General features: G+C 38.2%; 1 protein-coding gene across 2 annotated transcripts in view; it reads right to left on the reverse strand.

Moving 5' to 3' along the window:
* The window catches only part of STAU2 (staufen double-stranded RNA binding protein 2), a 160411-nt gene that overhangs the window by 35689 nt on the left and 99387 nt on the right, over positions 1 to 25335 (reverse strand). The gene's annotated exons all lie outside the window — the stretch shown is intronic.

The raw sequence follows: 25335 nt of genomic DNA on the forward strand, positions 1-25335 counted from the left end.
AACTAGCTATGCATTGGAGCCAAATACTTCACAAAAAGAACTTGGAAACAAAATATTGGTATTCTTTTTTGGATTACTCTCAAACAGAGGCTTACTCTCAAACAGTATGCAGCTCTTTCATGATATGGACAATTGCCTTGGGACTGAGAAATCAATTGTGCAAAGTACTAAAAAGATTGCAGATCAGCACTTTGTGGGATACAGCCAACACTCTTTTTGGGACCACTTAGTTGCTGAGACACCCAGACTGACTTAGTGCTACTGATGTGTTTCAAATGTTAAACGTGATCTGCAGATCTGAACACTACTTTATTAAATGATGGTTCCTTCAAGGATCTAGAGAGAAATCCTTTTAGCTGTCTGCAACAGACCAGTGTCTCCAAGTACACAAAAATTCAAGGAAAAGCTGTGGATTTACTTTATAGGTGAAGGTATATGCATCATGCAAAACTGTGCATTAATGGAAACAGTTAAATCTATTGTTTGGGAGTGGATTAATTAACTGTATAGAGAAAATACTTATGAAAAATAAGCAGGTAGATGTTTGTGACTTAAGAAGATAGAGGGTCCATGTATGGACATTTGATAATGTCTTAGATTGTTTAATTATTCAGAGCATCTTAATCACCTTTTTTTTTTTTTTTTTTTTTTTCCTCTCTATTCAGCTGCAATACTTCTGAAACAAGCTAATGCTTCAAGATTAAAGCAGTGTTCCAGATGAGTAACTATAGAGTCCAAAAAATTTATGGTGCAGATTTAGAAAGGATTAGCAAGAGTAGCTGTGTCAGTGCTGGTTGACTTTCAAATATCTGCCCATTGCTTAATTTTTCAGAAAATACTTGCTTGATTCTAACAAAGTCAGTTTCTCTTATGACTTTTTTTTTTTTAAACCAAAGAACCTACAACCATTGTCACTTGAAAGTCTGTCCTCTCCTCCCATTAATGCTTTTTGATAACTACAATTTTTACATTTGTAATTGTCAATAGTGAAACAGCAAAGAGAGTTGCTAAAAGTTAATCTGGTCACCAAATAAATCATTGGTATGGCACTTAAATAGCTTAACTGTTGGCATGCTTGATTTTCATGCTCTGATAAGATTTTGGCATGATCCTTTAATTATTCTTGCAAAGAATGCAAATAATTAAATCACAAAGCACTCCATTTTCTTGGTATTGCTCCCAAAGGCAATATGACTATATGCAAAACATCACTATTGCCATTACAGTGTAAATAAGGCAGTTAAACCCTATGTAAAGAGACAAAAAGTAAATCACTACAGTGTATGAACTCTGCAAAAACTAAGTGGTGAGGTTCCCCATCCCCTGAAAACTGGGAATAATAAAAACCACTTTCAAATGCCCATATAAAGGGTGAAGAAGTAAGAGGCTTTCCTTATGGAGTTCCTTAAACTCCCTTCTACAGCACAATTGGCTTTGTGTGTGTTTGGGGAAAAGGGGTTCAAAAGCTTTGTGAATTATTCAAGAAATCTAGAAGTATTACAGAGCACATGGCTCAGAACACTTTGTCCCTGGCTCAGAGCCTGTGCTCAGTAGCACAGGCTGAAGGGAAGCATATTCTGAGGCCCTATAGCTGGTGCCTACTGGTGATTATTTTCTTTACTCAGATCTTCAGTACCCACTCACCTTCTTCCCTCACTGCCAGTGTAGGTGCAAAGGAGACATCTTCTCTGCATTCCTTCTCCATTACCATGCTCCCTCTCTCCAGTCTGATCTCTCATAGATTAGGCAGAAAAGGCAAACATGGAAAATTCTGGGTAATAAGCAGAAGTCACCACCTACTTGTTGTTCTGATACTGTTGTATAGATTCTGAATGATGACTGTGGTAAAGAAACACATATACATGCTTAGTGTGCCCTTGGAGGAAGCTCTGGGCAGCTCCCTTTCCAGCATACAAACTTAAATTATGTGTCTGAGATAACTTACTCTATCTGCTTACATGCCATCTGTCTGCTGCCAAGACAGCCAAAGCCTGTGGAAAAAAACTGAGGCTAGGAACCCAGTATAAAATTATAGCTTATTTTGTAGAGTTTCAAGCCCTTGATTAGACATAATCCATAAAACTGTAAAACCAAAGGCTGAGAAACCTGGAGGCACTGGCTATGAGACTGTGTATGCAATCTTAGTATGGCATTATCTTTAAATACATGCTCATTCCATTCCTGTCCAAGGTGAATCACAAGATGGACATATTTGAGAGTGTAGCTCTTTTCCAAACTTGTCCCACCACAAACATAAGGAAGTTGGCTAGTTGTAAGAATGTTCTGAAAAGCAGCACAGTCCACTAAGTAGAGCACTGCATCGGGGTTTATTCATCCAGGTTTGAGCCTGGCATGGTGACTGTCTTTTAGCAAGATGCTGAGCATCTTGGTGGCTCATTTCCCTATCTGTAACATAAGGAGAATGATAACAGCTTTCTTGGTAAAGTATTTGAGATACCACAGTGAAAAGTGCTATGCAATAAGCAGGTCTCTCTTTTGAGAGACAGGAGTTACACACCTCATACAACCTTCCCTTGTCAGTGGAGACGGAAAAAAATTCCACACCTTTCAGTTTAAACAAATCTAAGCATTCCTAGTCCTTGGATCACACCTGGAACTATTTATTACTAAGATCTGATCCTGTGATGGGATTAGTTCAGCCTCAGTGTTACAGTAACTCCACTGTGGTTTCAATCTTGTAACAGGGAATAAAAATACATACTTCTGGAGTTATGTTTCATATTAGATGGTGAACATATTTGTATGAGCCCTCATTTTCCCATTCAGCTTCAGAGGATCCCATTACAGAGTTTTGTATGGTTATTTTCTACTTCTGCATTGGGTCAAGCTTTCCCCAGGGTACACTTCTAATTCATGGTCTTCTACATTATTATTACCCTTTTGACCTAAACGATTAGCCAAAGTTTGAGGCCCTCAGGGCTGTTTCTATTAGGCAGAGAAAATTATGAAGTCAACCATCTTTTAGGGATATCTAGTTAAAAAAACACCTCCAACCAAAGTCACCCGCCCTCAACTTCACTCCTTGAATCCTTGTTTCCTTGAGTGTAGAAGATATACACAACAACAAATCTCTGCCATCCCTTCTTCAAGCCATTTTAGATAGCACTCAGACCTTTGTAGGACTATTGTGGTGCTTTTATCTTTTTTTTTTTTTTTTTCACTTTCTTCCTTTGATTCTTTTGCTACGCTTTTTCTCCTAATTTATCTGATTTTCTTTCTTTTCCTTTTGTCCTTTTTCAGATATGCCCATTCTCCAAAGAACTTTATTTAATACCCTTCTTCCATCTAGTTCAAATGCCTGAGTGTCCCTGCACATGCTTTTGTTTTGGGAGCTGAAATGTACCTGAGGTTAGGGTGGAGACTGCTCTTGTTTGAACTCCTCCTAGCATGAGCCTGTTCCTTAAAAGAAGGATGTAATATTCCCCAGCTTCCATGGTATTTCTCCCAAAGATGTATGCCAAAAGGTTGGATTTTTCAGAATGCTGTGGACACCTTTCTGGTTTGCCAGCTCCAGGAGTCTGCAGACAAACCAACACTTCTGCTGGTTGTGCCAGTCGTCTGAATGTGAGTGAAGGCAGCAGTCCTGTCCTCCCCCAGTCTCATCTCCCTCTCCTTGCAGGATCAACAGCTGCAATAGCTCAAGGGAAAGCCTGGTAGAGGGTCAGGAATGAGAAGCCAAGAGTGGGGGGTGGGGAGGCAGGATGGTGCTTTTGGCATTGGTGTCAGCACACCTGGCTTGAAATATCCCTGAAAATGCCCTCGTCCATTGAAATCTCCCTGTGCCACGTGCAAGAAGAAATGTTTGTAGGCATCAGCAGCTGTCAGTTCTGGTCTGAGACTTTGCACAGAGTCTATCCAAATTCTGTAGCACAATATGGGAAATCAGTGAATTTTTTAATTATGACGTGATGAACATAAAGGGTCTCAAATCTTACTAGCCAGTGTATTTAAACATCTATGCAAATGAAATAGAGAAAATAATAGGAAACGTGCTAATGATGAGTTCTACTTTGATCTTGCACAGACACAAGGGGTTTTTAGTTTGTCATAGCCTTTGTAGTTGGAACCCTTAACAATTTTAAGACTGTAAGAATCTCCAAAAAACACCTATGAAAGTGGAGTACAATCAAAAGCATGACTTGCCCCATGTTAATGGTGGTACCTGTGGCAAAGCACCCTTGTGCCCACATCCGTATCTCCTAGCCCATCTGATCACAGTGCTTCTCTCACAATCAGAGTCCATCTGTTATCTTCAGATGTTTTCCCCCTGTGTGAGTAAGCTAAAAAAACAGCCAGAGACAAGCACACCAGAAATGCCCTTCTATTATTTCCTCTTGCAGATGAACATCTTCAAATAAATCTCCCTCACTGGTTCTTCAGGCAACGCAGCATTCCCTAAACTACTTAAGCAGTTGTGCTATACCTATAACCCCAATCTGTAACACAAATATTGGAGTGGGAAAAGCATGCATAAAATCTATATTAACACATTAATCTCAAAAGGACATTTGGCTAATACAAAATTCAGCATCATCTTCATTGATGTTTCAGGGAAATAAAGTTGTAATGAATTGCAGCAAGGCAAAGTACTAATGATTGAATGAGGCTATGCAATTAAGATGTAACTTTTTAAATCACCTTTGAGGTTAAACCTAGAAGAATTATGAGTAAAAGGGCAATTAAATGACAGACTTTTCAATCTGAGGTCTCCTCATCAAAGATTCAGTTACCTAAATTGTTTTTCACAATTTCAGAGGAAGAGCTGGGTGTGACAATATTTCATCCCCCACAAGAGGAAGTAAAGAATACTCTTTCAAACAAAAGCATTACCTGGCTATCAAATCTTTACAAAGAAAAATAAACTAATCAAGATGGATCTACTAGGGTTCTCGAGTTTCCAAAATCCTAAATGTTAGCATTAGGTTATAAAAGGGAAAAGTGTAAAATGTAGCCATTATCATCTTTATATCACAGCCTCTAGTAATATATATCGTAATGAAACATGAGTTGTAAGAGCAGTGTATTTGATATTTCTGTCATTACTAACTTCGTATGTAAATTCATACTCTGTGTTTAAGACTATTTTCCTTTTGAAATCTTTTAAGATTTATTTTTGAGGAGAAACATATATCCCCTTACTTTCTGATCCTGCAGGCCCTTATATATTCAACTGACTTCAGTGCACATAGCATCTATTGAGTTAAGCTATTCCAAATTTAGGTGTTATCAAGATTGCAAATCCAATTTAAGTTTTATTCCTCATGAAAAATCTAATACTTACTGACTGAGAAAAATAAACGAGGTGCAAGCTACAGTTGGTATGAAAATTTTTTAAATTTGCTTTGCATAGTGTTTTAAATAGCAACTTTTTTTTTAAATTTCCTTTATCTATGAAAATACATTGTCTAGTGACAATGTGCTAATACATTGGTAGAAATCAATATCAGAATTTTCTATTGCTGTATCATATTCCATTCAAAGTTTTCAAGATGTTAACATGCAGCAATTTAAAAATCTCACTTGTTTTGTAAGGTTTTTGCTTCTATTTCTAGTGCAAAAAATGGGGGAACGAAAGGAAAGAAAGAAGGAAGGGAAGGAAGGGAAGGAAGGGAAGGAAGGGAAGGAAGGGAAGGAAGGGAAGGAAGGGAAAGAAGGGAAGGAAGGGAAGGAAGGGAAGGAAGGGAAGGAAGGGAAGGAAGGGAAGGAAGGGAAGGAAGGGAAGGGAAGGAAGGAAGGAAGGAAGGAAGGAAGGAAGGAAGGAGGAAGGAAGGAAGGAAGGAAGGAAGGAAGGAAGAAGGAAGGAAGGAAGGAAGGAAGGAAGGAAGGAAGAAAGGAGGAAGGAAGGAAGGAAGGAAGGAAGGAAGGAAGGAAGGAAGGAAGGAAGGAAGGAAGGAAGGAAGGAAGGAAGGAAGGAAGGAAGGAAGGAAGGAAGGAAGGAAGGAAGGAAGGAAGGAAGGAAGGAGGAAGGAAGGAAGGAAGGAAGGAAAGGAAGGAAGGAAAAGAGAAAAAAAGAAAGGAAAAAGAGAAAAAAAGAAAGAAAAAGAAGAGAAGAGAAGAGAAGAGAAGAGAAGAGAAGAGAAGAGAAGAGAAGAGAAGAGAAGAGAAGAGAAGAGAGAGAAGAGAAGAGAAGAGAAGAGAAGAGAAGAGAAGAGAAGAGAAGAGAAGAGAAGAGAAGAGAAGAGGAGAAAAGAAAGAAAAGAAAAGAAAAGAAAAGAAAAGAAAAGAAAAGAAAAGAAAAGAAAAGAAAAGAAAAGAAAAGAAAAGAAAAGAAAAGAAAAGAATCACATTTGACAGATGCTAGTCCCATCATTTGCTGCATACCTTAGAAGCACTTAGAAGGCATAACTATTCCAAAATAACTAAATAAATTCAAAATTCACACCAGTTCATTGCAAGAGTTCACAGTTTTTATTTTAAACTAGGAATGTGCTATTTTGCTATAACTTAAATTAGCCACGCACAACCCTCCTTTAGAAAAACACCACACTGAAAAATGTTCCCTTAAGATACACAAAACTGTTTCTCTTAACTGACTGAAGTTAAACCAAACTATCTCTAACTAAAGTCTTAAGTCCAGAATGGGTAAAGGAAGAATTTAGGAAGATAGGAGAAAAAGAAGTATATTAAAATCTGGTGGTTTTTACCTTGTGCAAAACGCACACCTTTATCTTCTCTTAATTTACCTCCCTAACACTATAGCAACTGTTGCAATGGTACCGTATGAGTTTAATTCTACAGCAGTTTACAGCAAGTTACTTACTGCTGCCATTTGCTTCAGAATGAAAATTCAGATCCCTGATTGTCAAAAAAACTTACAAGCCTCCTCATTGAGCTATTTCCAATGGCCTTTCCAGCTTAACATTTCTGACGTACGTGGGCAGCTTTCCTGCCACATGGAACAGAGTGCAAATTGCTCGAGTATTCACCACCATAAAACCCAGTCACTGATATAAAAGCTGAAAATGTGCATACCAGCTTTTTATTGTGGGTTTACAGCCCAACTGAAGTTTATGAATAAAGTTTCATTAAAAACTGAATTACTGTGTATTGGGTAGGCTGGCATTATATGAGCACTAAACTACAAAACAAGAGGCAACTACATTTCTGCTTGCTGCATGCAACTGAGCTTCTCCACATACATCTGTAATTTTTTAAAAATTCCTCCTGCTTCTACAACAACCTTCTGCTAATTTTCTTCAATTTTCTGCTCCACTAACTTAAAAGTCATTTCCTTAAGAAAACAGATGACAGACAACCTGAGTGACTGATTATATTGTGCCATCACTTTGTTTTTTCTCTGAGGCCTTGGTTTAAGAGGATGGATGTTAGTGTAAATGACAGAAAGGGGAGCTTCGCATAGGATTTCACTTCTGTTCAAAGACAAGCTAATGCAACCTCACTGAGGTGCAATCAACTTGACAAATGGATGCTGTGCAGCCCTGTGCCTCCCACTGAAACCCGAGAGTCTGATTTACACAATATTCCCCCTGTAAACGGAGGGAAGCCCAAATTCCAATCAGACTTAACGCTGCTCGGCTGTATAATGGGTTGATCTGATAATTTCTCCCATATAATGAAATCTGATAATAGTGGGAAAAAACACATCAGAGAGAATGGAATACATTAATGAACTTGTAAAAATACACTTAAGTCTTAACAGATTTAATAAACAGAGGAGGGACGGCTCAAATGGGGAGTCTTCATATGTGGTCAGCAGTTCTCGGGTTTAACAATGAAGCTGACTGAAAATACAGAGTTTCTATTTACCATTGACTACATTCACCACACCTTTTTTCAGATGGCCAGGAAAAGAGAAAAAAAAAAAAGCATTTAAATATCAAAGTGAGCTTTGTAATATGTTTACATGTCTTGCCTTGTTCTGTTTCCCCTTCAAACTAAACTAATTCTATGATACAAGCTGTTTTCTCAGGGAAATGTGAGTCAGATAGAAATGTTTTCCTACCCAAGAAACAGTGTTTCATTTACTAACTGAAAAAAATAGGAAACATTTGCTTTCAGGCTTTTAAGATTTTTTTTGGAAATGAAAAACAAAGACAATTCCATTTCAGAATGCTTTTCACACAAGTCCGAGAGCTGGCACAAAAATTAAGTGAATGTTTACACTGGAAAAATGTCACAGAAATGTCTATTAAAATCAGTATTTTTTTGTGTATCATAATAAACTACTCCGATTGTCATTGTTCTCAACAAATAAACTTTTTGCCTTAGCAGCTACAATTGTGACCAGAAGCTGTTCTCACACATATACCAGTTGAGCAGTGCGGGATTTTTTAGGGTTTTATTTACTTTGCTGTTGTCACAAATAAAAGAAAAAAAGAAAAAAACTTATGCAAACATTTCATGCTGAAGTGAATGGATTTCAACAGCTGCTGATTTGGTGACATCGAGAACCCCAGTGGAGATGTCCTGCTGAATTAACGTCTTGGAAATGTTAAAAAGAAACTTCAAACAGCCCTTGTTTAGCAGGCGGTCGGGGCTGGCTCTCGGTGGGGATCATGTGAAGACTCGCAGAGCAGTCACTCAGTCATGAATCAGACTTGTCAATAGTTGCCTATTTTCTCAACAGGTGCCTCAATCACACGCCATAATCCTTCCCCCCACAGGCTCCTGGTTTTACAGATATTGCTCTGGCACAGGGCGCTGGGTTTGCCTAGGTGGGATGTGCAGTGATTTCTGAATAACCAGCTCCCTCCTCCAGTCCTCCCCAAACTGTCCCCTCGGTACAAACTCGGCTCTCTCGCCTATGTGAGCCAGCAGGGAAAGTATGAGAACTGTAGCACGGGAGCAAGGAAGCATTTAATCCTTTGTTATTGCTGCAGATAAGCATGGCAAACACCAAACTGTCTGCTTTTTGTCAGATAATTATGAAATGCTGATATACTGGGGGACTACTCCTTGTCAGTCCCTCTGCAGTAAGCACTTGGTGCTTGGACAGAAGAAGGCATGGCTGACAGGAAAACTCTTACTGTAAATAAAAATGTAGGGAAATGTTTCGTGTTAACTCAATAAAGAAATAAAAGGTTTAAATTAAAACCCCAGGAAGCCACTTAGAAATTATTATTTTTTTTATAACTAGCTTTCAATCGTGAGCTTTTACAGCATTTTTTGTAATTAAATTAATTTTGTTAAGTTTTGAAATCCTCATTTCTTTTATATGACTCATACATACACGTAACTACAAAAGTGAAATAAGTCCTATGGGTCACAGCTGTCAGAATCCTGAAGAAATGCAAGTATTCAGCAAAAAGTTTAAATTACATGCATTTTTTACCCTGTATAAAACCTTTACCTCTGTGCCTACAGCTATGCTCTTTGAAGCACATCAGTATTAAGCAACAAAGGAAACAGATCCAGAGAAATTTTTCTTGCTTTTTCTGTCAAAAATCAATAAGCCTGTAAACATCCTACAACATTCACTGAGCTTGCTCAAATTATATCATTTAAGGTTTGAATTATAACCAACTCTGTATCACCAAAGTACTCTGGGCTTCCTGTTTTCTCCCTTGTTTTCCAGTTTTACATATTATGTGTACATAAACTACTGATGAGCTGAAGTAATCTTTTGTATTTTCAGGCCAGTCTCTTCCTGCAACAGGGGAAGAAACACGTTTGTAAAATAATCTGGGCAGGTAAGCAGCAACAGGCTTCTCTTATATAGTAACAGCACCTTTAGAAAATACAGCTTCTGCATGACTCTCAAATTAAACATAAAAGGAGATATATCAAAAAATATATCAGCTTTATGCAATGTTTTGAGATCATAAGCCCCCTTGTATCAGACTTCATAGAAGAGTTCCCTAAGGAAGGTAAACTCTCCAAATGTAGCATACAACTTAATAATTTCCAAATACCTTTGAAATTCAGGTCAAATTAAGTTAGACAGTAAAACTGGTGCAGTTTGATCATTCCAGCTGTATGTCGAAATTCTTCCACATTGTTGGATAACATGAAAGTGCAGCACCAGTTCCTGTCACCATCAATTTAAAAACTTCTGATATTCTACCTCTGAGCATGGAGTTGTTTAAATACTATCTCTAACATCAGTAAACTGCATGTACCACCTGCACTGTGACTTGAATTACTGAAACACAACACTACACAATTAAAAAGACAATCTCAGATTTCAGCAGAAAAAACATGGTACTGGAGAAATTTATATAAAGAAAATATTTTAAATATATTTCAAATGTGAAATATAATTTGATTGTATGCCTGATGCATACACAGATTATTAATTTATACAGGATGGGTACACCACAGTTACAAGTTGTTTTAAGTATGCTGATAGATGCACATAGTCTAGGCCAGACCTTTAAAATGCTGTGTAACTGAGGGACTTTACATACAAGTAATCCCTGTGAGTTAATTTTAACTACTCGTGTAAGTGCTTTGCAATTTGATGTATAAGTTTTTGTGATTTCTTAAAGAGTGAACATGAAATGTATACAGTGCTTTCTGTTGTATAGGCAGCATGTCAGCATGTTAGTTTTTTTTTTCTCTGAGGTAATTTGTAAGAATTTTGTTCCAATTCATAGCCTTAACATTATTTAATTTAACACCGTAAAAGCATTTTCACCTAAAACTGGATTAATCAATTGGTTTCAACAGGACTGCTCAGATATAAATTTCTTCTTGTGCCTTTGTAAACAGAAGACTTGAATTTTTAAAGATTTATTTTCTCTGTAATTTTTTTATAATATGTAAGCAAAGAATACATTGGATGATTATTTACAGACCACAAATACATCCTCAGCAAATGCAACCTTTAATGACATTTACTTATGAAACTTGCGTGGCACTGATTTACTGATTCTGAACAGGAGCCCAGCCTCATTCAGACCACAGTCATCAAAAGCATCCTAATCATATCAACATATTAATATTTTGAGCTTTACTCAAAGAAAGCAACCCATGAAATAGTGAAATTTAAGGGCAACTGAATCTGTACGTAAAGACCTGCTTTTAACACAGATCATGCATTCTTTCTGTATTCTCTGCTTTTTCCCCAGCAAAGAGCAAGAACTGAAAAAAAGGAGTTATTTTGGAGCAAACTCCTAATGTTGCCATGCACTCAATGTAAAAATGGAACCTTCAACAGGTAATCTGCAATGATGCAAGTTCCAACTCAACTCAAGTTCCAGAAACAAGAACAAAATTTAAAAGTGGAACAAACTACACTAGCAAAAATAATGCAAAGGCTACAACATAGAACTCTAAGACATATAGTCAGAATGATATCAAAAAACAGGAAAGTGTTATTACCAGTAAAGATAGAATTTATATTCTAGAACTTGACCACTTTGGAGCTCTAAGCTCCAAAGTTTAAAAGGTAAATTGACTGATTAAATGGTTCTGAAAAATGAGAATAAGGCATGTAAATTTTTTTCTGTATTTGTAGCCTAAAAAAGCATTATGCATTTGAGAGAAGATGTGGGTAACCTGAGAGTGGACCTGCAGTGCCTACAATGAGAGGGATGTGTAGGGAGACATTTCAAAATTAATAAATAGACAAAGACAAGAACAAGACCTTGAAAAGGCAAAGGAAGATCAGACAAGAAGGCACACAACTTCTCTCAGACTACAGTAGGGTAAGAATGATACTGAGTTTTTTACTTTGTTTTGCCAGACAAGGAATGTAATGGAAACTTCAGTTTCAAACTCTGAAGCAAAACTTTAGCAAGTTCTCAGCACCACTGCAGTTTAGTGGCAGTGTCCATTTCAAGACCTGAAAGGACCCTTCTGACTTCTTCATGTAATGGAAACCAAAGCATGTCACCTGGTTACACCACTCTTAGCTGGCAACTTGGCTTACTTTCTAATTTCTACTTGAAATGGAAAATGTGACCAGGAATGCAGAAGTACAGAACATACACTCTGGAGTCCTCTTCCATTTGATAAAGATTTTATCTGTCAAAACTGCACTCCTGCTCAAACTATCAAATACCAGTCTCTGATATCCTGGGCTGCTGCCCTCCCAATTGTGGAATTATTTGTTATCTAGAAAAAGGCTTTAGAAGGGAGGTCTAGGAGAGAGAAGTAAGAGGCATTACCCAAACGAAGATTTAAGAGACACTTTGGCTACTCAGGATACAACCCTGCACATCTATTTGTTCTCAGGACATGGGCCATGAATTTGTGTGATTCCAACAACAACCCTTTACTTTTCTATGCTTCCCTCCACCTCTTTTTCTAAAACCATGAAAAAAATTTTCTCCTTTGGTCACTTTTGTCCAGCAGGAGAAAATGGGCATGCAAATACCAGCTATAATAACTAAAAGAAAATAGAGCAAAAGGGAGTTAAAATTTACAGATTATTCTTTAATTATAACTACAGATTATTCTACTATAATAATTGTGACATGTCTGGAAACCGCAGCTTTCGTGCAGTTTGGACATTAAAAACTAACTGTAGGAACATCAGTTATTAGTGTGATTGTGTTTCAGAGATTCCATGAAATCAGGAGTCCAGAATTAGAATATTTGAAATGCAGCCTTTAATTTTTTCTCTCGAGGATTTGGATCACAGTCCACATTACTTTTGAAGGTTCATGATTAACCCTTAACTTTATTAAAACTTTTCAGATATCAGGAGTGCTACTATTTTTATTAAATCAAAACAAGCTGCAGGACCTTTTAGTCACTGAGCTTTTCTGTCTAAAGTTGAAGGTTTATTGGAAATAGCCTGCTTATTCCTTATCACTTTTCTCACTGTTTAGTCATGATCAGAAACAAGATGTTCCTTAAGATATTCCATAATTTCATCTAATTCTATACTTCCTGTTTTCCCAACTGGTTTCAGTACTGTTCTCTTCATTCCACTGCTTATTTTGTCACATTTCCCAAGTCTGACTATAACAGTGCTTGTTATATTGCTGTGTGTTCTAGAGAATATTTAGATATGAAGAGCTCTTGGCTTCTTTTCTAAGAGGCATATCTTGTACACAGAAAATAATCTGCTTCCTTAGGCAACAGTTAGCTTGTTACTCTTCCTTCCAGTGACTTTCATTGATATAAAGTATAACCGTGACAATTTTATTTAGTCATTGGCTTAATATTTTGGGTTTTGACAGGTAAATAAAATCCTGATGTTTACTCATGACTTGCCAACACTGTTAAGATAGGAAGATGCATGTCTAAACATATTAAAACACAGATTCCTAAGGCAGATGCACTATGACCAAAAAAGCGTATTAAAGATGTTTTTTCTCTAGCTGAAGAATGAAGACATATTGCACTTTAAAGGGGTGTGCTGAGGGGAAAGAGACATCCTCCTCATCTGACTCTTCAAGAAGCTCTTTTGCTGCTAGAAACTCATTTATGAACTTCCCTCACAGTGAGTTATTTGCACAGAGCAGCTCCAGCCATATTAAAGCTGTTAGCTTTTGGGTTTGGTTGTTTTTTTTGGGTTTTTTTTTTTTCATTATCTCTCTCTTTCAAACCTTTGTTAAAGAGCAAAACTCAGAGTTCAAATTGCAGTTTTTTAAAATCCCAGATACTATTTGATCTTGAGCACTGGTCTCGTATCACTTAACCCTCTGAAAAACTTTCACCTGAAGAGAGACAAACACTCATCGGAAACAGCAAGAATGCAGCCAAAATTTGTATTTGTCAGTACAATCTACAGACTGCTTTCACTCCAATTAAAAGCTGCAGCAAAATGGAGTCTTTGAGAACAGAGGATGAATTTGCCATCTACATTTGGCTCAGGTGTTACCTTTTCCAAGTGCAAAATGATTAATTTAGAAGCACAACTTTCCCTTCTAAATGACAATATAAATTGTCCCAAACACAATTTCCTTACACTCTACTAAACACAGACAGGGATGGCTAGAGGCTACAAATCTTTAGGTTCTCCACTGATGCATTAACTAAACAAAAAGACAACCTTACTTGTTTCAGAAAGCTTTATTAGAATAGGAATCTTTGAAGACAAACACAAAAGATTCTAATATGTTTAGATTTTATAATGTAAACAACTAATTTAATGCATCACTGGTCATATACAATAGTCGCCATCTTGCAACATGAATGCAAGTAAGAAACTGATGTAATCTGTGAGATATTTGAAAATAATTAATTTGAGAATAAAAAAAGAACTTATATTGTGTAAACTCTCCCTGTTTGCCTTTTTTAAAAGGATCAGAAAACTGTAGCAGTGGAGCCCTTGCCAAATGAAGGTAACAAGAAATCATTTGAAGTGGCCTCTAAATTAAGAATGTGTAATTGCTTGAGAAAGGCTATTTGATCAAAAGGGGTTTACGTGTTGCCTGCCAGGAGGGTTCCAAAAAACACCACAAGATCAGTTTATTTAAATGAGGTCCAAAAAACTTCTACATTTTTGCAGTTTTTCTCAAAGGAGCTTGACATGCCTAAATTGTGTTTGCCAGCATGTCAGACTTTTGTGCTAATGTTTTTGTTCTGTAAGGGCAAAGGCAGCTTCGAGCATTTTTGGGTCAAGCCAATGTTTGGTGTCTCCTTTTCACTTTTTAACTCCTTCTCAAACCAGGATCTTCTTGCTTAATTATTTTGCTGCTTAGAAAATTATATGAAACATTCTTTTCCAATTTTTTTTCTTTGCTATTATTCCCCTCACAAGTATGGACAGACATATGATGACAAGAAAACTTTCTACATGCTGATCCCTGTTTATTTTTTGTTTAATTTGAAAGAAGAATCCTATTTTCTGGCACACTCCAGAATCACACCCCAGGTCCTGCAGAATTATCTGCCCTTATCCATCAAGGCACCCTGGGAAGCCCCACTCATAGGAACAAAGCTTCATGTACACCCAGCTGTCCCCTAAATGACTAGAAGTGTATTATTGTACCATTTCACAGAAATGACAATGGGGTATTGAATCAAATACATCAACATAGAAATCTCCTCAATTCATAATTTCATCCAGCATGCTGTGCTAGAAAAAAATTACCCCACTTACTCAAAACAATGTTAGAGTATGAAATATTTAGGAATTAGTCTGATGTTTGGAAATAATGGCTAAACAGGCTTTCTAGGATTTCACAAGCCAGCTAAAATACTTCTGCTACTGGGATGAGCCTTGTAGCCAGTATCAGCTGAGCCATGATGCAGGGACTGCTCAGACCTCAATGCTATCAGCATACAGAGAATTGAGACTTTGGCCCTCATCTTACTTTATCAAGCTGCCAATGACTCAGCAACAGCAGAGGTACAAATGCATGCCAAGATGTCCTTTATGAGATTAACCAAGTTTTAAAAACCCTGAAACAAATATAAAGCTTTTCTACAGACATCTGAAGAGCTGAATGCTGAAGGCTGGAAGTTTTGTCTGCAGGTATGCTTAGAAGAATTATACAAGGCAGTAAGGAGACACCTTTCTTGAAACAGCTAAGGAACAGGGTCACTCCAGCAGAACATGACTTACCTAAAATTGCCTTTGTAGCCTGACCTGGCTTGCCCTGCTTGGGGTCCATGTGGCAAATGCCACCCTGAGGAGCACATGGCTGGGAGGTTTGAGCAATGTCGCCACCAACTGGATGTGTAAGGGTGGCAGGGATGGGGCTCACTGTAGAGCAAGGGAAGCTTATTCTCCCTTAAAAATACCTATACATTGGAAAATGCACTTTTGTATTGGTTAAATACACACCCACAGTTGGCAAGGGCATTCTGCAATTTCAGCTGTAAATAACTTCAGAAACTTTGAAGTGATCTGTTCCTGTTTCCTTGATTCAGCCATTTGTAGGGAAAACCAAGATCCACTTGATGGTCGACACTGGACTGTGGGCAGTCATAGTCTGAGGTTCTTTGATTCCCAGGAGGATTCAAATCTTTCCTTTCACCTTTCAGAACAATGCCCTAACTGCCATCGTGTGGGGTGTTGCAAAATGAGAATTCTCCCAAACTTTTGTGCTCACGTAGCTCTACCATGCACACTTTTTGAACAAAGATGACAACTTGGTGGTTGACATTTTGTGTTCCTATGGCCACCCAGCTGTACTGCTCTTTACCACGAAGAGGGCTCCTGCAGAAGAATCATGCTGCTGTGGGGACAGGTAGAGAATAAAATTTGCACCTTCTGCATCTTGCATAAGTGCCTAAACCCTTCAGCAGGTAAATTTTACCTTTAACATCACCTCTAACATCACCTTTTACCTTTAACATCACTTTTATCACCAGTTTTGTGAGCCTTGGTAATTTTCCTAGTTTCACCACAAAGGCCCAAGTACAATTTTTTTTTTTTCAAGAAGCATTTTCTTCTTTATTTTGGACCAGTTTTAACTGTTGTTTTGAGGGGATGAAGGATGAGAGGAGATTTTGGACTGTAAAATCAATTATTTGTACAGCCGTAAGGATCCGTGGAAAACTAGGTCTCACAGTCTCTCTAGTGATGGGAAAGAGAAAGAATGGATATGAAGAAATGTGTATAAAATTTGAAGTTTAACTTAAGAGTTCACTGTTTTGGTTTTGCTTGATACCTCCATTTTTGTGTTTATTATCTCAAGTCCTGGATCCTTGAGAGAGTGAATTACTTGGAGGCAGTCTTAGATTTAGCATATGTGAAGAATCTTGCTGGAATGAAGCATTAGTATTGGAACAGAGACAGCCTGCAAGGGCTGGGAAATGGAGGACACAAGTACACGTGGAGCTTCTGGGGATGCAGGGACTCCTGTATCAAGTGAGGATATTACACATTTTATGCTTAGAAAAGAAGGTTCATTGGTGTGTCCTTCCTGCCTCAAACAGGGGGATGTTATGACTCGATGATCTGAGAAACCCAGTGTTAAAACTGTGAGAAACCCACAAAAACCTGTTATGTGAAATGAATTTAGAAGACAAGATAGGGACTTGGATGCTATATTGAATTAGTTCTAGAAAAGAATACAAACACTCTTTTGCTTGGAGATGTCTGACACTTTCCATCAGGGTATCAATGGCAATCACGTAAAACAGGAAAGTTGAATAATTTTCTTAGCTAAACCATGAGTAACCAAGCTGTGGTAATCTTCAGCTCTTTCCTGATGGGGTGTTTAAAAAATGTCTGAGGAGGAAAGCAGGATATTGTCCCACCATTGCTCCCTAGGAATTGAGCTTAATGTTAGTGATGCTAAACATAGCTCCACAACTTGCTCACTCTCAGCAGAGACCCGGACCTATAATGTACCAATTCATGGTACAGGTAGCATAGGTAAGAGAGCAACACCTAAAAATGAACTTTAAATTTTAAAGGAACTTGCCACAATCTGCACTGAGCATGCATGCATGCATGACTCCTTTTATACTATCTTCATTACCTGACAGAATTGTTCCTCTGGTAATCCCACCTCTGCCTAGAATAGACCTGAGTTTTCCTACAATAGAACAGTGCTTCAGCACTGAAAACAGGGGCAAAACTACATGCAGGTAAGTACCTTAGTCATGCAGAGACAACAGATGAGAGGAGTTTGCCATGGGAATGTGGTGGTGGAAGGCAGTCCAAGTTTAAAGAAATGCTTAGTCTAGCTCACCACCAGTGCTGGTTATGTACTGCAGAGCTATCTCAAAAAGGGCAAGATGCTTAAACTCCGAGCAGATAGTCAGATGAAAAATGTAGCAATCTGATGAAATTTGGTGACAGAGGAGTGCTCAGCTTTGTTATCCCCCCTGTATTTCACAGTACATTAGCTTGGCTCTTCCCCTGTAATTATGGATAAAACCCAACCTCTGTCTGCAACCACCACACCTCCTACATTTCCCTTTAAGTCTATTGTCAGGACCTTTACTATGAGATCCTGGCTTCTTTGAAATGAGGGTGTCTAGAATGTCAAATTTAGTTTCTACTTGCAGATCCAGGGGTGGTAGGATGATTAAGCAAACAAAAAACTATGAACTTTCATATGTACCAGGTGAATGTGTAATGCCAGCCGTGTAATACGATTTCAAGAGACGTGGAAAAATTAGGTGGCAAACAAGAGTTTTGGCAAAAGCACAGTTCTTCAGATGCAACATGTGTAAATCATTATTTTGTCTTGTAGAATTGTTAAGGAAATGTATTTAGATGGCAATTATATAATTAGAGTGTTAGGCAGCCTCACTGAATGACAAGTGATTAAACACATGTCAACAAACAGACAGCATTACTTTGACTAACATGTGGAAAATGGCACAGAATAACACTGGCAAGCACCAGGTGGGCAACAAAGTTGAGTGTATATTTTGCTAATAGCTTTTTTTGTCTAAAATGGCAGGTGCCTATAAAATAGGCAACTGGGTTTTGACTGACTTTTAAACCATAATGTTTGAAAAGCTGTACCAGTCTTTGTAATTAAAATGAACGTAACTATTAAAATAAAAATGCTGCCTGTCAGGGGTCAAGATGAAAAATCCAGACCCTTGCCAATCCCAACTGCAAGACAAGCTACTAGGGGAGGGTGTCCTTCCTTCCACTTAAATTTTGCCTCCCTCTGTGTCTCAAAGTTTTGTCTAGTAGGTGTATGTCTATCCATTTTTAAATGTTGAGTAGGAGAAGACTCTCTTGTCTTCCCTCTGTTTTTCCATGCCAGGGAAAAAAGCTGTTAAGATTTCTTGATACTGCAAGTGGGCTGAATCTCCTACTGCAGTGTGACAAGGCAGAAAAGTAACTGATACTTTTAGCTTTTCCAAACTTCTCCAGCATCTTTTAAGCTTCTTCCCTTCTCCATCAAGCCACAGCAGCAAGAAAATTCAAGATTTTTACATTTCACCATTGGCCAGCTGAGCCTAAAGTAACAGCAAAACAAACCAAACCAGAAACAGATTGCACACTAAGGATAGCGAGCAGCTGGCCTGTGGTCCATGGAAGGTTGGCTCACTGCATGTTGTTAATGCTTTTCTTTTCAGTTCCACATGCTACACTGCACTGAAAGCTTGCTAAGGTATTTTAACACAAGCAACTACTAAGGGTGCAGTTCCAAAACAACTTAACTTCTCTAGGTCAGGGCTGCTGTGATTGTGCTCTTCCTCCCTCCTTCTGTGTGCATTCTTGTTCTCTTCTTTATGCCAGATCATGCTACTGCACGCTGGACAGATTTAAGGGTACTAAGCAAGTCAGACATTTCTACAAAGAAATAACTTTTCTGTACAATTAACTTTTGCCTCATCCTCTTCAAATGACATTATACAAGGTAAGATGGTCTAATAGGTTACTGCTGTGGAAGAGGATGGCTCTTCATCTGCTCTTGGCTGAGCAGTCCTTATGTCTCTCTCTTGTTTCAGCTTTGGTACTCCTCTAAGCCCCAGTGGGTCAGTTCAACTCACTTAGCTGGCTAAAACCTTGGGTTACTTTATGCCAGCTCACTGGTTTAGGCAGCCAGGATTGAAGATAAAATCAATGAGAGGAAAAATCCAAGCAGAGTCTCCCACCTTGAAGATACTCAAAACCATCTGGACTCAGTCCTGGGCAGCCTGCTGTATGTGGCCCTGCTTGAGCCACACAAGGTCCCATCCATCTTCAACCATTCCATGATTTGGTGAGCCTCACCACTCTTGTGAAACCTGACCAATAGCAGTCACCAGGAAATGTCGCTTTTAAATTTTTAAAAATTTTTTAAATTTCTTCTTTCAAATGGAGGAGGAAACAGTCCCCAGAACATACCTGGTCTTCGTTAGTCACCATTTACATGCCAAGACACCCAGAGACTGCAACAGTAGCATTTCATACCCTGCTGACATAACTGTGTAAACAAACATGCGTACACAGTGCACTGACAAATCCCATTCTTCATCTTCAGCAAGAGGCAGTCACGTTGGGAAGCTGCTCAGGAAGCCCTGAATGAGAGCACTGAAAGGGTCTGGCAGGGAGATAGCTGTGCCTTGGTTTACATTCTGTTCCCATTCGGCAGTTAATTGAAAGATTACACATCCTGAGCAAATACAAATGATCTTGAGCTCATCAAGGAAAACTTCAGTAGCTGCCAGGGAAAAGCAAATGTTCTGTCACGTACACCCAGACTGAGATAATGTGAAACAGAAGATGAAGAATGTGGAGAGAACGTACCAACGCTTCCACTCACAGTTATGGGGAGCAAAGCAGATGAGGAAAAAGCACCAAATAGCAGGCAACCAGGTAGCAAGCCTCACTACAACCTGATGGGACTGATGCCTGATGGCAGCATCACCCTAAGAGGTATAACTTTCCCGACTAAAGAGGAGAGTGAAGCATGGTGCTATATATATCAAAAGCAGTTTATATTTCTGCCCCACATGAACAGCCTCTTTCTGAGTACCAGCAACTCAGCTGTGGCCATGGCTGACCCACGCTGGAGGTAACAGAGCTGTCAAGAAGAAGGCAGCAGCCACCCATATCACAGGGACAGGAGGACACTGCATTGTATGAGATGTTTTTACAAGATCAGGTAGGAGTCCTGATGTTGAAGGGGTTGTGATGGAATTGCTAAGCTGTGGGGAAACTCCTAGAAGATTTTTTTACTAAATAAAAGTAAAGTTTTTCGCATTTTATTGAAGAAGCCACCCCCAAGAAATGAGAACTGCATTTACAGTGTATCACACAGAAATGAGCTGAGAACCATCAGTGTAACATCAGCCACAAAAACGACGAATACATGGGTTTTTTTAAAGAAAATTCTAACACTTTCTTAATTTTTGGCTGTGTCCAGGACACAAATACCCACTGTAAAGTCCATCTGAATATCTAGAAAATACTAGTTTTCCCTCAGAACAAAATTAATTTTAAGCAGGAATTAATTTAGTGTTCATTGTCTAGATGCTGCCTTCCGAGCAAGGTCTACAAAAAATACCCAGACCGTAACAAAGATGTGGACCTCCATATATATTAGTTATTTGCTATTACAGGGTAAAGTTCTTCTTAAACCTTAAGTTTCAGTGCTCCAAGTACCTCCTTCTCAAGCTTGTCTACCATCTCTGAGGTCTTCTTGTCCCTAGAGAACTATTTCCACCTTTGCTGTACTCAAGTGACATCAGGAGGGGCTCGCCTCTGGGCATCACCACAATCCCTCAAACCCTCCCAGAAATGCCTGTTTGTGGAGCAACAATGAGGGTTTGCTGCATACAAATTGCAGTTTGTTTGTCACTGCTGTTTGTCAAGCTTTCCATCAGATTTCTGAAACTGCTGAGGATGGCTTCTTCCTTTCTGTACAGCCCCTCTTTGCTGGGCTCTTTTAGCAAGCCTGTCTCATCAGTAGCTTTCCCACTTCTACAATTTCTGCCCCTGATTCTATTTCCAGCTATTTTTATACTTGGAACTAAATGTGAGACTAGTGGTAGACTTATATATAACCTTACATAATTGCTATCTGTCCTAGAAAATAGAAATATTATTATATGCATTGCAATATATAGGAGTTCTAAAAACATGTCCTTATATACAGCAAAAATATATGGAGGGGATTAAGAAAGCCCAGACTTAAGGTACAAATATAAAAGATGCATTGCCATCATTTCAACAGCACTCTTCACTGGGACTACTGGGTGCAGTAAATAGTAGAAGTTAGTAATAAACAAACAGGCAGCATTGCCAGCTCCAAAACCCATGCATATGTTAAAGCTTCAAAAATCATAAAAAAATAATAAATAATGAGAATTTAAGAAAATGCACTGGTCTTTGATGTGTCTCTTGAATCTAAGTAGTGAACTGGTCACCCCCCCAGGAACATCAAGTTACTGGTGTTTAAAAATTCAGTTGTAGAGGCAGAGTACTCCATGGCAAGAACTCAAAAATCTCACAATAGGACCAATCTGGTCTTTCTCAGCACCAGAACTGACTTTTAAACTATTTTATTAAAAAAAAAAAACCAAACATTTTCACACTTTCAATTTGCCTGTTGTTCAGCAAATCTTAAGAATGCACCCAAGATGTTTTTCCCAGGGTTTTTTTCACAGCTCTGGCAACCACAGGGGTATAATATCCCTGAAGCAGAGCTCTACAGTTGCTTAGAACTGAAGCATTCAAAAATCCAGCTATTATTACAAAGCCACCAAAGATGATAACATTGCAAATTTTCAAAGTACACATGTGAACACAGAAGCTGAATTTGACACTGGCTTGTTCAACATGGAGCAGAAGCCTTACTTCTTGGACTGAAACTATGTCACAGGCCATCTTATATGACAGAGGCTGCCAAATTTAACCTGGTTACCATTACAGTGGGTCCAAAAATTTGTTTTGAGTGAAGTCCAACTCTAACAACTTTATGGTATTGACTAGGATTCTTTAGGGAAAACTAAAATCTCTATTTCCTTCAATAGTTTGCTCTGGTAGCATTACATCTTCTTACTAAAAGGTCTTGCTATGTCTGTGCTCAAGCATTCAAAGAGCTTTTCATATAACCCAGTTCACTAAAGCTGAAAGATAATTATTTGTATCAGGAACAATCAACCAAGTGCTCCATACTTAGAAAAGCTAAGCAGGCAGAACTCTCTTCAGACTTTCAGATGAAGCAGTGAATAACATCTCTTTATTCATTTTGGTGGGATTTTTGAGCACACTCTTCCACTTAGCTCTAAGTTCCCCTCGTCATCCCACTACCATGGCTTTTAGGCACTCATTGCTCTATTTCCCTGCACTTCCTTAGTTTTCTGCTCAGTTCCACCTATTTTGGCTTATGTAGCCTCTTACTGTTGAATTTTTCCCCTTTTCTGTCTCTAGCTCCTCATACATTGAATTTTCTTAGTTACACAAACAAAACAACTACCTGGACTTCCTTCCAGTTATTTTTTATCAGCCACATTCAATCCATCCCTCAGCTTCACACTGTATGCCTGAAGTCCATCATAAACTCTGTGAATAGGTTGTCTCCAGTCCCACAGCAAGGTAAAAACAGACCAGTATTCATTAGCATTAAGGACAAACTCAGGTGTACTTGAAAAAGCCACTAAGAGAGTGGTGACCATTTTAACCAAAAGCTGCTTGTAGCTAAAGTCTATTGAGAAAAAGCCAAAGAAGAGGAGCCATTAAGGAGAAATTTATAGTTATACTCAGCTATTGGGAAACAAAAAAACACAAAACCAAATCATTCAGGAAAAAAAAAATTTAAACCTCATGAAATTTCTACTAAAGATGTTGGCATACTTGAGTGGCAAAACCTAGCAAAACATGTGGCAGGCTGGTCTGCAGTGGTACTTTAGGATTGTTTCTCTTTTTTACTGTTTGCCAAAAGAAAAATGAAAGACTAGTGTTTGCTTCCACAATACTGCTTCATGACCAAAAGAGATATACCTTGTCAATTAGACATTTGAAATACACACTAATTAGTGTACCAGTAATGAGTATTTATTTTAATCTGAAATTACTCAAGTGAAGTATGTGGGGGGAAAAAATTAACTCATTAAAATCGTGAGCTGAACCAATGTAAAAATGAAAACTCCGTACAGAGTATAGGAAAAGTGACTTTTGTTGAAAAACTGCTGTATAAAGTCCTGGCATATTTGAAAAAGCAAGATAATACTTATGTTGTATTGTAAACACACTGGTATCTGCTGAGCAAGAAATCTCCCACTGGATGTGAGTACGGAGATACACTACAGCAGCCAAGTCCAATTTAAAAGATACTGGGGATGGCACTGGAAACATGTTTGTCTTTTTTTTTATTATTTGTTTCTTTTTTCTTTGATCAAGGTATGTGGTCAGCTGTGGTTCTTCTGGCACTATATGGTGATAAACCTATTTTTTTATTGGATAATCTCAAACAGCAAATCCCATCACTTTCCCACAAGCTATTCCAGAGCCTCAGTCAGATGGTTTTCCATTAAAAAAATAGAAATTATCCAATATATATCTTAGATGAACGTGAAAAAAATGATGTCAAATTATATCAGGCCACAGAGCTGACACAAATCAACATGCCTTCATTGGAACCACAGGCTTTCAGGTGAGTAGCACATCCTAATTATCATATCATACAAAAGAGATTTCTTAAAACAGATGACAGAAGTTTAAGAAGAGTTCCTGGAATTTAAATTTTAAAGCATATGGATATCATGCACTTGTTTCATTTGAAGCTTCAAAATATGGGAAGTTCAGCTGGATACAGGCTCAGCCTTTCTGTCTCCTAATTTTTTAAGAAGAGTAAGAGCATCCAATAAACCTGCTGTGAGGGAAATTGTAGAAAAACAAGCAAGATCATACCAATCATACAGGATCAAGAAAGAAAAGTTGTTTTTTCTTTTAAGCTGGTCCATTAAGAGCTCTAATTTTGTCATTAATTATTTCCAGTGCCTGAAAAATACTTGATGCGCTTTCTGTTTGCTTGTTAATGATTCATTTCTCTCTGTTTATTTAGGTGATGACAAATAGTGCTTCAATCCAGCCCTGCCACCTCCCTCATCAAACACAAGTAGTCAGTAGCATCCCACTTCCCCAGAAAGTGGAATTCCTTTGATACTAAGAAGGGGATGAGCAGAACTTTCTGACTTCTGTCCAGTACATGGATTTATTTTGTGACCCAGCAGTTGGCACTTGGCTTTTACATTATTATTTTCTTTTGCTCTCAGCTTAGATGAAATCTGTTCACAATTGAAGTGGGCTCAGTAATGCAGAAACCACCCATCATGCAATGACAAAACATTTTTCTTTCCTTTTTTCTTTCCATTTAAAGAACTCCGCAGAAAATTACGTAACTAAAATCAACTACGAGCATCTTTTAAACTTCAAATTGAAGTGAGATTATGAAATTCTAGCTTCATCACGTCTACATGCTATGAAATAATCTTCATCTATGTAGTTTTATGATCTTTCTTTTTTTTCCCCTCCCCGAAGAATGTCCTGTTTGGAGTGCTGAATGGGCACACTTGGGATCAGACTCATGCTGCACATAATCTGGAATTTCCTAACTTCTAGGTGCTTGACTTTGCAGGCTCAATAACACTTTTCCATTTATACGTCTTAAATATATAATTATTTCGATGGCTTAAATGTGCTTTTTGCTTACAAAGTCTTTTTTCTGTTTACATATCATACTCTAGCCTAAATAAATGCTAAGACAAAGGCCAAGCTGGCTCATAGCCCAGAATGTTCTTGTTACCAAATTGACAAGGACCACCTTAAATTCACTGAAATGTCTAAATAATGTATTTGAGTTATAACTACATTTCAGAAGGTGATCTTTACTGAAAGACAAATGGAGAGATTTTAGAACAGCATAAACAAGTTGCTGGGTGAAATGGGAACTAAATGGATTATGTCTGTCTCAGTATGGTCTGACTTACCACAGCTCTCCATCTCTCCATTACTATAAAACACCAAACACTTCAGGATAGGAAGTGTTACCAGGTACATAACTAATGGGCTTAGTTTATGTTAACCACTAACTTAGAAACTTCCAA

This window comes from Calypte anna, chromosome 2 (genome assembly GCF_003957555.1).
Source record: "Calypte anna isolate BGI_N300 chromosome 2, bCalAnn1_v1.p, whole genome shotgun sequence".
NCBI classification, from domain to species: domain Eukaryota; kingdom Metazoa; phylum Chordata; class Aves; order Apodiformes; family Trochilidae; genus Calypte; species Calypte anna.